Source organism: Coregonus clupeaformis, unplaced genomic scaffold (assembly GCF_020615455.1).
Source record: "Coregonus clupeaformis isolate EN_2021a unplaced genomic scaffold, ASM2061545v1 scaf3455, whole genome shotgun sequence".
In the NCBI taxonomy this organism is placed as follows: Eukaryota; Metazoa; Chordata; class Actinopteri; order Salmoniformes; family Salmonidae; genus Coregonus; species Coregonus clupeaformis.
In genome coordinates, this window is record NW_025536909.1 from 1 (window position 1) to 14,321 (window position 14,321).

General features: G+C 41.0%; 6 non-coding genes across 6 annotated transcripts; all 6 read right to left on the reverse strand.

Moving 5' to 3' along the window:
* Nucleotides 1-328: 328 nt before the first annotated feature.
* LOC123490026 lies at nucleotides 329-447 on the reverse strand. The gene has a single exon (XR_006660781.1). It is a non-coding gene; the product is annotated as a 5S ribosomal RNA (ribosomal RNA).
* A 1,156-nt stretch (nucleotides 448-1,603) lies between these two features.
* On the reverse strand, nucleotides 1,604-1,722 carry LOC123490024. Its single transcript, XR_006660779.1, has one exon. It is a non-coding gene; the product is annotated as a 5S ribosomal RNA (ribosomal RNA).
* A 1,155-nt stretch (nucleotides 1,723-2,877) lies between these two features.
* LOC123490023 lies at nucleotides 2,878-2,996 on the reverse strand. Its single transcript, XR_006660778.1, has one exon. It is a non-coding gene; the product is annotated as a 5S ribosomal RNA (ribosomal RNA).
* Nucleotides 2,997-4,154: 1,158 nt separating this feature from the next.
* On the reverse strand, nucleotides 4,155-4,273 carry LOC121563178. The gene has a single exon (XR_005999797.1). It is a non-coding gene; the product is annotated as a 5S ribosomal RNA (ribosomal RNA).
* A 1,160-nt stretch (nucleotides 4,274-5,433) lies between these two features.
* Nucleotides 5,434-5,552, reverse strand: LOC123490028. Its single transcript, XR_006660782.1, has one exon. It is a non-coding gene; the product is annotated as a 5S ribosomal RNA (ribosomal RNA).
* Nucleotides 5,553-13,507: 7,955 nt separating this feature from the next.
* LOC121563149 lies at nucleotides 13,508-13,626 on the reverse strand. The gene has a single exon (XR_005999780.2). It is a non-coding gene; the product is annotated as a 5S ribosomal RNA (ribosomal RNA).
* Nucleotides 13,627-14,321: the final 695 nt, after the last annotated feature.

Consider the following 14,321-nt stretch of genomic DNA (forward strand, 5'->3'; position numbering starts at 1 on the left):
CCTGCCAAAACAGGGACAAACGGTCAACGGGGAAATCTAAACGGAGAAAAGGGAACTTGGGAATTAACGGAATCAGGCAAAACATTGAAGGGATTGTATAGTGCCCTAATGGACTACAGACATTGACTGTCTCCTAGACTAAAAACAAAGGCTGCATGTACTGCCTATATTTTGAGGGGAAACGCACTGTCCATTATTTGATTTGATTTGATCAGGGCAGGGCAGCACACAAACTGCATTTAGTCCAATAACAATCCATGATATTATTAGGGTGATAAATAAAAAGCAGTTGCTCCATGACACAAGAGCACGCTCTACTGGGACAAAAAGCTTACAGCACCTGGTATTCCCAGGCGGTCTCCAATCCAAGTACTAACCAGGCCCGACCCTGCTTAGCTTCCGAGATCGGACGAGATCGGGCGTATTCAGGCTGGTATGGCCGTAAGCGAGAGAACAACTCTTGGTACACTATATAAAGTCAATGTGTCACTCACTCTGAAAGGGACACAGAAACGTATCCACTTTGTGACACAAACTGAAGAAGCTCAACCCCCTGCTTACATTTCCAATATATATATATATATATTTGAGTCTTGTTGGGGGGGAAGAGGGCATATCCTATGTTGATTTATGACAAGTTCATTGACTAGGGCCCTATAAAATAGGCGTTGCGGACCGAATCACGGAATCCAGACATTAAACCGAAATTCAACAATATTCAAACATTTATTGAACTTAGTAAGAAATCAACTAAATCTATTCAACTTGTTAGAAAACGCATTCATTTGCCCAAGTCAATCATAAGACATGAACAAAATGCATCAGTGATTCGTGTATCCATGAACTTTCTGAAACGGCACAGGAATGCCCCTGTCTGTGTGCATGTGTGCGGTGCGCGCGTATGTCTACACTTTGTGTAGCCGTTAGCGATGATGCTAATGATAACCTTCTTCTGGTAGGGAAGGGAATGGCTTTCCCCAAAACCTTCGCAAGTAAATGTTAACTACAAAGTAGCCTATGCCTGCCTGGCAGAATTATACCGTGATCATTTGCATCACTCCAGTTGCCATTTGTTCTACAGCAACACCGCTTAACCAAACAAAGGTCTCTTCCTGGTGCATGCTTGCATTTAAGGGTAACTACACCCCAACATCTAAATGTCTTACATTTTCCCAGACCTCACAAATGGTCACCTGATAGGGTTTAAACATTGTTGTGGACATAGAACATCCAATTGTGCTGTTTTGCTATTAAAAAGGTGTACTTTTTGAGAGCGAAAACGCAAAACAGGGACAAACGGTCAACGGGGAAATCTAAACGGAGAAAAGGGAACTTGGGAATTAACGGAATCAGGCAAAACATTGAAGGGATTGTATAGTGCCTAATGGACTACAGACATTGACTGTCTCCTAGACTAAAAACAAAGGCTGCATGTACTGCCTATATTTTGAGGGAAACGCACTGTCCATTATTTGATTTGATTTGATGAGGGCAGGGCAGCACACAAACTGCATTTAGTCCAATAACAATCCATGATATTATTAGGGTGATAAATAAAAAGCAGTTGCTCCATGACACAAGAGCACGCTCTACTGGGACAAAAAGCTTACAGCACCTGGTATTCCCAGGCGGTCTCCCATCCAAGTACTAACCAGGCCCGACCCTGCTTAGCTTCCGAGATCTGACGAGATCGGGCGTATTCAGGCTGGTATGGCCGTAAGCGAGGGAACAACTCTTGGTACACTATATAAAGTCAATGTGTCACTCACTCTGAAAGGGACACAGAAACGTATCCACTTTGTGACACAAACTGAAGAAGCTCAACCCCTGCTTACATTTCCAATATATATATATATATATTTGAGTCTTGTTGGGGGGGAAGAGGGCATATCCTATGTTGATTTATGACAAGTTCATTGACTAGGGCCCTATAAAATAGGCGTTGCGGACCGAATCACGGAATCCAGACATTAAACCGAAATTCAACAATATTCAAACATTTATTGAACTTAGTAAGAAATCAACTAAATCTATTCAACTTGTTAGAAAACGCATTCATTTGCCCAAGTCAATCATAAGACATGAACAAATGCATCAGTGATTCGTATTTCCATGAACTTTCTGAAACGGCACAGGAATGCCCCTGTCTGTGTGCATGTGTGCGGTGCGCGCGATGTCTACACTTTGTGTAGCCGTTAGCGATGATGCTAATGATAACCTTCTTCTGGTAGGGAAGGAATGGCTTTCCCCAAAACCTTCGCAAGTAAATGTTAACTACAAAGTAGCCTATGCCTGCCTGGCAGAATTATACCGTGATCATTTGCATCACTCCAGTTGCCATTTGTTCTACAGCAACACCGCTTAACCAAACAAAGGTCTCTTCCTGGTGCATGCTTGCATTTAAGGGTAACTACACCCCAAAATCTAAATGTCTTACATTTTCCCCAGACCTCACAAATGGTCACCTGATAGGGTTTAAACATTGTTGTGGACATAGAACATCAAATTGTGCTGTTTTGCTATTAAAAAGGTGTACTTTTGAGAGCGAAAACCTGCCAAAACAGGGACAAACGGTCAACGGGGAAATCTAAACGGAGAAAAGGGAACTTGGGAATTAACGGAATCAGGCAAAACATTGAAGGGATTGTATAGTGCCCTAATGGACTACAGACATTGACTGTCTCCTAGACTAAAAACAAAGGCTGCATGTACTGCCTATATTTTGAGGGAAACGCACTGTCCATTATTTGATTTGATTTGATCAGGGCAGGGCAGCACACAAACTGCATTTAGTCCAATAACAATCCATGATATTATTAGGGTGATAAATAAAAAGCAGTTGCTCCATGACACAAGAGCACGCTCTACTGGGACAAAAGCTTACAGCACCTGGTATTCCCAGGCGGTCTCCCATCCAAGTACTAATCAGGCCCAACCCTGCTTAGCTTCCGAGATCGGACGAGATCGGGCGTATTCAGGCTGGTATGGCCGTAAGCGAGAGAACAACTCTTGGTACACTATATAAAGTCAATGTGTCACTCACTCTGAAAGGGACACAGAAACGTATCCACTTTGTGACACAAACTGAAGAAGCTCAACCCCCTGCTTACATTTCCAATATATATATATATATATTTGAGTCTTGTTGGGGGGGAAGAGGGCATATCCTATGTTGATTTATGACAAGTTCATTGACTAGGGCCCTATAAAATAGGCGTTGCGGACCGAATCACGGAATCCAGACATTAAACCGAAATTCAACAATATTCAAACATTTATTGAACTTAGTAAGAAATCAACTAAATCTATTCAACTTGTTAGAAAACGCATTCATTTGCCCAAGTCAATCATAAGACATGAACAAAATGCATCAGTGATTCGTGTATCCATGAACTTTCTGAAACGGCACAGGAATGCCCCTGTCTGTGTGCATGTGTGCGGTGCGCGCGTATGTCTACACTTTGTGTAGCCGTTAGCGATGATGCTAATGATAACCTTCTTCTGGTAGGGAAGGAATGGCTTTCCCCAAAACCTTCGCAAGTAAATGTTAACTACAAAGTAGCCTATGCCTGCCTGGCAGAATTATACCGTGATCATTTGCATCACTCCAGTTGCCATTTGTTCTACAGCAACACCGCTTAACCAAACAAAGGTCTCTTCCTGGTGCATGCTTGCATTTAAGGGTAACTACACCCCAAAATCTAAATGTCTTACATTTTTCCCAGACCTCACAAATGGTCACCTGATAGGGTTTAAACATTGTTGTGGACATAGAACATCCAATTGTGCTGTTTTGCTATTAAAAGGTGTACTTTTGAGAGCGAAAACCTGCCAAAACAGGGACAAACGGTCAACGGGGAAATCTAAACGGAGAAAAGGGAACTTGGGAATTAACGGAATCAGGCAAAACATTGAAGGGATTGTATAGTGCCCTAATGGACTACAGACATTGACTGTCTCCTAGACTAAAAACAAAGGCTGCATGTACTGCCTATATTTTGAGGGAAACGCACTGTCCATTATTTGATTTGATTTGATCAGGGCAGGGCAGCACACAAACTGCATTTAGTCCAATAACAATCCATGATATTATTAGGGTGATAAATAAAAAGCAGTTGCTCCATGACACAAGAGCACGCTCTACTGGGACAAAAAGCTTACAGCACCTGGTATTCCCAGGCGGTCTCCCATCCAAGTACTAACCAGGCCCGACCCTGCTTAGCTTCCGAGATCGGACGAGATCGGGCGTATTCAGGCTGGTATGGCCGTAAGCAAGGGAACAACTCTTGGTACACTATATAAAGTCAATGTGTCACTCACTCTGAAAGGGACACAGAAACGTATCCACTTTGTGACACAAACTGAAGAAGCTCAACCCCTGCTTACATTTCCAATATATATATATATATATATATATTTGAGTCTTGTTGGGGGGGGAAGAGGGCATATCCTATGTTGATTTATGACAAGTTCATTGACTAGGGCCCTATAAAATAGGCGTTGCGGACCGAATCACGGAATCCAGACATTAAACCGAAATTCAACAATATTCAAACATTTATTGAACTTAGTAAGAAATCAACTAAATCTATTCAACTTGTTAGAAAACGCATTCATTTGCCCAAGTCAATCATAAGACATGAACAAAATGCATCAGTGATTCGTATTTCCATGAACTTTCTGAAACGACACAGGAATGCCCCTGTCTGTGTGCATGTATGCGGTGCGCGCGTATGTCTACACTTTGTGTAGCCGTTAGCGATGATGCTAATGATAACCTTCTTCTGGTAGGGAAGGAATGGCTTTCCCCAAAACCTTCGCAAGTAATTGTTAACTACAAAGTAGCCTGTGCCTGCCTGGCAGAATTATACCGTGATCATTTGCATCACTCCAGTGGCCATTTGTTCTACAGCAACACCGCTTAACCAAACAAAGGTCTCTTCCTGGTGCACGCTTGCATTTAAGGGTAACTACACCCCAAAATCTAAATGTCTTACATTTTTCCCAGACCTCACAAATGGTCACCTGATAGGGATTAAACATGGTTGTGGACATAGAACATCAAATTGTGCTGTTTTGCTATTAAAAAGGTGTACTTTTGAGAGCGAAAACCTGCCAAAACAGGGACAAACGGTCAACGGGGAAATCTAAACGGAGAAAAGGGAACTTGGGAATTAACGGAATCAGGCAAAACATTGAAGGGATTGTATAGTGCCCTAATGGACTACAGACATTGACTGTCTCCTAGACTAAAAACAAAGGCTGCATGTACTGCCTATATTTTGAGGGAAACGCACTGTCCATTGATTTGATTTGATCAGGGCAGGGCAGCACACAAACTGCATTTAGTCCAATAACAATCCATGATATTATTAGGGTGATAAATAAAAGGCAGTTGCTCCATGACACAAGAGCACGCTCTACTGGGACAAAAGCTTACAGCACCTGGTATTCCCAGGCGGTCTCCCATCCAAGTACTAACCAGGCCCGACCCTGCTTAGCTTCCGAGATCGGACGAGATCGGGCGTATTCAGGCTGGTATGGCCGTAAGCGAGGGAACAACTCTTGGTACACTATATAAAGTCAATGTGTCACTCACTCTGAAAGGGACACAGAAACGTATCCACTTTGTGACACAAACTGAAGAAGCTCAACCCTTGCTTACATTTCCAATATATATATATATATATATTTGAGTCTTGTTGGGGGGGAAGAGGGCATATCCTATGTTGATTTATGACAAGTTCATTGACTAGGGCCCTATAAAATAGGCGTTGCGGACCGAATCACGGAATCCAGACATTAAACCGAAATTCAACAATATTCAAACATTTATTGAACTTAGTAAGAAATCAACTAAATCTATTCAACTTGTTAGAAAACGCATTCATTTGCCCAAGTCAATCATAAGACATGAACAAAATGCATCAGTGATTCGTATTTCCATGAACTTTCTGAAACGGCACAGGAATGCCCCTGTCTGTGTGCATGTGTGCGGTGCGCGCGTATGTCTACACTTTGTGTAGCCGTTAGCGATGATGCTAATGATAACCTTCTTCTGGTAGGGAAGGAATGGCTTTCCCCAAAACCTTCGCAAGTAAATGTTAACTACAAAGTAGCCTATGCCTGCATGGCAGAATTATACCGTGATCATTTGCATCACTCCAGTGGCCATTTGTTCTACAGCAACACCGCTTAACCAAACAAAGGTCTCTTCCTGGTGCACGCTTGCATTTAAGGGTAACTACACCCCAAAATCTAAATGTCTTACATTTTTCCCAGACCTCACAAATGGTCACCTGATAGGGTTTAAACATTGTTGTGGACATAGAACATCCAATTGTGCTGTTTTGCTATTAAAAAGGTGTACTTTTGAGAGCGAAAACCTGCCAAAACAGGGACAAACGGTCAACGGGGAAATCTAAACGGAGAAAAGGGAACTTGGGAATTAACGGAATCAGGCAAAACATTGAAGGGATTGTATAGTGCCCTAATGGACTACAGACATTGACTGTCTCCTAGACTAAAAACAAAGGCTGCATGTACTGCCTATATTTTGAGGGAAACGCACTGTCCATTATTTGATTTGATTTGATCAGGGCAGGGCAGCACACACAAACTGCATTTAGTCCAATAACAATCCATGATATTATTAGGGTGATAAATAAAAGGCAGTTGCTCCATGACACAAGAGCACGCTCTACTGGGACAAAAGCTTACAGCACCTGGTATTCCCAGGCGGTCTCCCATCCAAGTACTAACCAGGCCCGACCCTGCTTAGCTTCCGAGATCGGACGAGATCGGGCGTATTTTTTTTATTTATAAAAAACAAAATCAACAAAACAATACAACAAATACAACATAATTACACCATCCTTATTCACTAATCAACATAAAATACATAATCTAATATAGACATTAGACATACTCCATTTCAGAAGTTAACCCTAACTCCCCCCTCCTCCCTCCTCCATAGACACTAAAGTACTCCCCTTTATAAACATACTTTCAAATTTCTCTAGTTTTGCATTATACATTAATTCCACCTGCTTTCTTAAACCTGCTTTAAAGATTACCCAGACATTCACCTTTTTCCCTTCAAAATGTTTCATATTCCTTCTACAGTAAATTGCATACCTCACAAAACTCAAAACAATATTCAACAGGTACACATTCACACCCAAACATTTCCCCATTACTCCAAATAATATTAACCTATCCCATGCAAAACTTTCTAAAAACTCTTTTCTCCAGTGCCTCCACAACAAAAGTTTTACTTCCTTGAAAAAACCTGTCAGACTTGGACATTCAACAAATAAATGCAACAAAGACTCTGGCTTCATCATACACACATCACATTCCCGCCGTACATCGCGGTTTATCTGATGTAAAATAATATTTGTGTATATACGATTATGCCGTACCATAAAATCCATGTTCTCACAACTTCGTTTATTCCCAAACAAAACCAAATTCTCCCACATCAAAGAAACATCCAAATCAATAAACATTTTTCTCCACATCCTCTCAGCCGCAGGCCTCACACACACAGACTTCAACATACACTTGTACAATCTTTTCTGTGTTACTTTTGATAATACTTGTTTCCCCGATCCTTTACCCACATAGAGACTTGGCAGCACATACAAGTCCTCATATTCCCCCTTCCCATTTATCACTTTTATCCACTCACCCGGAATGCATAATTTAATTCTTTCGTATATCTGTAATACTAATTTTCTCTCCACTGTATCATCAAACTCCCACACAGTATCCAGAATTGCCTGCCCCCTTAAAAACCCCGGTATAACCTCGTAAAGAAAATCTTTTACCAATATTAACCCAGCCTTCATGAACATTTTGTTGTACAGCACCTTCCCACCACTCTCTATTTTCGGATTCAAAAACACAGGCTGATTAAATATGTTGTCCTTATTTGTACATGTGTACTCAATCTTAGGAAGAAATTCCCCCCCATGCCAAGAACACCTCTTTATAGAACTCAGGCAAACCCTCCAACATATCCTTCTTCCATGACATCAATAATCCACTTTCTTCACAACCCCCACTTCTGTACAAAAAATGTTTAAAAAACCTTTTCCATCCATAATCTCCCTCCCCATATAAGTATTTTTGCACAGTTTTTATTCTCATTGCTTTTCTCTTCACATCCAAATCCACCAATTTCAACCCCCCATCCTTTAAATCCGAGATAAGAGTTGCCCTTGCAATCCTAGTCCCCTTCCCCTCCCATAGGAAATCTGTAACCAAACCATTGAATTCTTTTAACACCCATTGTGGCATATCCAACGAACCTAGAACATAGATACATTTGGATGCCACCAAAGAATTAATCACCACCACCTTCCCCCTCAAGAACAGTTTTCTTGCCTTCCAATAGGATAGAGTATGTTTTATTTTATTCAAAACCCCAGTCCATGTCTCATCTCTCGTCCCTTCTTTATCCACCCCCAAAACCACCCCTAAAGTCTTTATATAACCTTCAGCCTTTTTGAAAGGGAATCCACAGTCCACTTTTTCATCTATCCCCACATACATTATTTCAGATTTTTCAACATTAAGTTTTGCCCCTGATGCCTTGCCATATACCTCAAAACACTCCATTACATTCTTCACACTTTCAACATCTATCACAGTACATGTAGTATCATCCGCATATTGCTGTATAACACTCTCCCCCCATCCGGTATCCGTATACCTCGAATTAATTTGTTTGCTTTAATCATTGCTGCAAGCGGCTCCACCGATAAACTATAAAGAGCAGCTGATAACGGACATCCCTGCCTAACAGATCTCTCCAGAGGAAAATAATCTGTTAAAATCCCATTACATTTTACTCTGCTCCTTGCATTTCCATTCAGTAATCTAATCCAACCTATCATTCTTTCACCAAACCCAAATTTCCCAAGTGTACGCAGTAAAAAGGAATGATCAACTCTATCAAAAGCCTTATTTAGATCCAAACTCATCACAAACCCCCCTTCCTCCCCCATATGCTTTATCACATCCCTTATTGTTCCCACTGTGTCAGAAATATCCCTCCCTGGTACACTATATCCTTGTGTCTCTGCTATTACTCCTCCCATAACTTTTTTAACTCTATTAGCTAAGACCTTGGCTAAGATCTTATAATCACAATTTAAAAGTGTCAACGGTCGATAATTATCCAAATTTACACGACTCCCTTTATTTTTATACAGTATGGTTAAAACTCCTGTGGCCAGCGAATCTGGCACCACTTGAGTCTTTTCAATATATTCATACAGTTTTCTTAAAATTGGAGCCAACAAATCTGCAAAAGATTTATAAAATTCCGCAGTTAGGCCATCAGACCCCGGACTCCTATTGCAATTAGCATCTAATATGGCCTCCTTAATGTCAGTTAGACTCATATCTTCATCACACATGTTTTTTTCCCCTTCTGTTAACTTAGTATCCACGTGTTCAAGCACCTTATCCATACAGGAATCATTAACCTCTTCTTTTTTAAATAAGCATTCATAATATCTCTCGACCGTATCCAGAATCCCCACCAAATCATTAACCTTTTTCCCCTTTATCATTAATTAACTCCGTAATATAAATCTTCTCTTGTCTTCTTTTTTCTAAATTCAAGAAAAATGAAGTACACCTTTCCCCCCTCTATCGCATATTGCACTCTACTCCTTACAATCGCCGCATTACATTTCTTCTTCTCATATTCATCAAGTGCATCCTTAGCCAGTAAATAATCCTCCACCCCATGACCTTCATCCTTTTCTATACACTCAAGTTCATGTTTAACCTTCTTACGTAGTTCCCTCTCCTTCTTTTTCAAAAAATGATTCCTCTTAACAGCATATTTTATAGTCAATTCCTTACATTTGGTTTTCAGCTCCTCCCACCACAACCCCATATTCACCTCCATTAACTGTTGTCTTTTGGCCTTCCCAATACATTCTGATATCATCTCAATATAATTTTCCTCCTCTAGCAAGCTATTATTTAAACACCACAGCCCACCAGATTTAGTATGTGTCCTTACTCCACAAGAAAATACCACCGCCGCATGATCACTAAAAGCTGTAAAAACATACTTAATTTCTTTCATAAAATTCCTTAAACCCTCATTTACTAAAACCAGATCTATTCGCGTCTGTTTCAACTCCCCTAAAACCACCTGCCTTCTAGAAATTCCTCTCTTGTTCGGATTCTCATCCCTCCATATATCAATCAAACTATTTTCAGACATAATCTTCCTTAAGACCCCCCTAGATACGTCATTTCTAAAAATAGCTCCCCTTTTCATATCTAATCTATTCATTTTAACATTAAAATCCCCTACTAAAATACAGTTACCCTTGCACCATTTCCCTAATTCTAAAAATAAATTATTTCGCTCTATCTCATTATTCGCGCATAAATATTTATAATCCTAAAAACCCTATTCATATATTCAAAATCCAAAATTAAAATCCTCCCATTATTATCATTATATATCTTCTTCACATTTTCTACTACATCCTTCCTTAATAAAATTGCAACCCCACTTGAATTTCCCCTGCCATTGTTAACATAAATAAAATCCCTCCATATTTTTTTACTTCTAAAACACATGCATTATCCCAGTGCGTCTCTTGAATACATAAAATATCTGCATTCTTCATTTGTACTATTCTATTAAATTTTCCCATTGTTCTCAAACCATTTGCATTTATTGACATTATATTTACCATTCTAATAAATAATAAAATAATAAAATATAATTTCATTATCCTCTACCTGTTATCCAGTTTCTTTCCTCTTCCACCCTTTCTCTCCCCCTCTTCCCCCGCTTTCCTCTTCCTGTATCCTTCCCTCGTTCTTTCAATCTTTTCTCCATCATCCGTGTCCGATATCTCCTCCAAGTCCATGTTATCCAGCCAACTCAACTTCTTGTCACCCTCATCCGTTGTGCTCCCCATGTTCATCTCCGTCTCTGGTATTGTCATCGTTGTGCTCCCGTGTTCATCTCCGTCTCATGTATAGCCGTCGTTGTCGTTTCTGTTATTGTTCTCAAACTCGAACCCCTCTCCATTTCTTCACCCCCGAGGTACTTGTTAGTACTGTGCTATCCCCCAAAACCTGTGAGTCCCCCGTGCTTCCCCCAGTCCACTCCCCCCTCCTCCTGAAAACTCCCTCTTCTTATTTCTGAGTCCATACTACTCCCAATTTCATTCATCTTCTGGTCCTTCTCCCTTCTTCCTTCCTCCGTCTCTCCACTCTCCACCACGTCCTCTCCTCCATCTTCTTCTCCTTCTTGCGACAATACAACTGCTTCCTCGAATAGTGCTTGACTCCCCTCTTCAGCCATAACCTCTCCACAGTTGCACTCCGCCAATCTCTTTCTGCATCCACCACAGAAATTCCTTTCCTTCTCTCCGACACATTCTCTCACATAGTGTCCTTGCTTGCCACATTTGAAACACTTAAATTCAGGGCAGTCTTTAACTATGTGCCCGGGTTGAATACACAAACGACACACTCTGACCTGTTTGTCATGAAGGACCCTAAAATATTCTGCTCCCTCCAACGTCTCAATTCTTGTAGAGTAAGGCAATGATGTCACTTTTTCTGTGAACTTGACTTTGCAAAAACGTGTCCCATCAACCACCTCCGTTCCTGGCCAAACTCTCCTCCTTATCTCCGAAACGGCTGCCACTCCCCAGCTACTCAGCTTGCCCAGTATCACACCATCTTCTACATATACTGGGAGATTCATAAAAGACACCACCAATTCCTTCACATTAACATCTCTCGCCAAAATCCTGGTGTCCTTTATCCGTATTCCATCCATTAAACGTTCTTTTCCTTTTCCGTTTCTCATCGTAACTTCATACTTCTTTTCTCCTTTCATTCGGCATCCCACCACCTCTCCACACACCTCCTTAATTGCTCGTAGTAGTTCCATTGTCGTCACTTTGTCTTCTCCTACCAACTCAATTGCCACCGTGTATTCTTTGCCATATTTCATTCCTTCTTTATCTTCATTTTTCTTCCGTTGCGCCCTTTCGTTGTCTTTGTCCATTCCGTTTGTCATTTCCATGTTGTCCGTCATAGTGCTTCAAAAAAAGAATCCAAAAGAAAAACTCTCCCCCAAGCAGCAAAACTGCAAGGGGGGAAGACTAACCAAACTTAAAACTATTCAACTGCAAGAACAAACAAAAAATATATTTCGAAATCCAAATAATTAACAAAAATAGCTCTCGAGCAAACACTCTTCAGCAAACACTCACTCACAGCTCAAAACTCGCACCTGTCGTCACTTCTCCAATCAGGATGGGCGTATTCAGGCTGGTATGGCCGTAAGCGAGGGAACAACTCTTGGTACACTATATAAAGTCAATGTGTCACTCACTCTGAAAGGGACACAGAAACGTATCCACTTTGTGACACAAACTGAAGAAGCTCAACCCCTGCTTACATTTCCAATATATATATATATATATTTGAGTCTTGTTGGGGGGAAGAGGGCATATCCTATGTTGATTTATGACAAGTTCATTGACTAGGGCCCTATAAAATAGGCGTTGCGGACCGAATCACGGAATCCAGACATTAAACCGAAATTCAACAATATTCAAACATTTATTGAACTTAGTAAGAAATCAACTAAATCTATTCAACTTGTTAGAAAACGCATTCATTTGCCCAAGTCAATCATAAGACATGAACAAAATGCATCAGTGATTCGTATTTCCATGAACTTTCTGAAACGGCACAGGAATGCCCCTGTCTGTGTGCATGTGTGCGGTGCGCGCGTATGTCTACACTTTGTGTAGCCGTTAGCGATGATGCTAATGATAACCTTCTTCTGGTAGGGAAGGAATGGCTTTCCCCAAAACCTTCGCAAGTAAATGTTAACTACAAAGTAGCCTATGCCTGCATGGCAGAATTATACCGTGATCATTTGCATCACTCCAGTGGCCATTTGTTCTACAGCAACACCGCTTAACCAAACAAAGGTCTCTTCCTGGTGCATGCTTGCATTTAAGGGTAACTACACCCCAAAATCTAAATGTCTTACATTTTTCCCAGACCTCACAAATGGTCACCTGATAGGGTTTAAACATTGTTGTGGACATAGAACATCCAATTGTGCTGTTTTGCTATTAAAAAGGTGTACTTTTGAGAGCGAAAACCTGCCAAAACAGGGACAAACGGTCAACGGGGAAATCTAAACGGAGAAAAGGGAACTTGGGAATTAACGGAATCAGGCAAAACATTGAAGGGATTGTATAGTGCCCTAATGGACTACAGACATTGACTGTCTCCTAGACTAAAAACAAAGGCTGCATGTACTGCCTATATTTTGAGGGAAACGCACTGTCCATTATTTGATTTGATTTGATCAGGGCAGGGCAGCACACAAACTGCATTTAGTCCAATAACAATCCATGATATTATTAGGGTGATAAATAAAAAGCAGTTGCTCCATGACACAAGAGCACGCTCTACTGGGACAAAAAGCTTACAGCACCTGGTATTCCCAGGCGGTCTCCCATCCAAGTACTAACCAGGCCCGACCCTGCTTAGCTTCCGAGATCGGACGAGATCGGGCGTATTCAGGCTGGTATGGCCGTAAGCGAGGGAACAACTCTTGGTACACTATATAAAGTCAATGTGTCACTCACTCTGAAAGGGACACAGAAACGTATCCACTTTGTGACACAAACTGAAGAAGCTCAACCCCTGCTTACATTTCCAATATATATATATATATATATTTGAGTCTTGTTGGGGGGGGAAGAGGGCATATCCTATGTTGATTTATGACAAGTTCATTGACTAGGGCCCTATAAAATAGGCGTTGCGGACCGAATCACGGAATCCAGACATTAAACCGAAATTCAACAATATTCAAACATTTATTGAACTTAGTAAGAAATCAACTAAATCTATTCAACTTGTTAGAAAACGCATTCATTTGCCCAAGTCAATCATAAGACATGAACAAAATGCATCAGTGATTCGTATTTCCATGAACTTTCTGAAACGGCACAGGAATGCCCCTGTCTGTGTGCATGTGTGCGGGTGCGCGCGTATGTCTACACTTTGTGTAGCCGTTAGCGATGATGCTAATGATAACCTTCTTCTGGTAGGGAAGGAATGGCTTTCCCCAAAACCTTCGCAAGTAAATGTTAACTACAAAGTAGCCTATGCCTGCATGGCAGAATTATACCGTGATCATTTGCATCACTCCAGTTGCCATTTGTTCTACAGCAACACCGCTTAACCAAACAAAGGTCTCTTCCTGGTGCACGCTTGCATTTAAGGGTAAC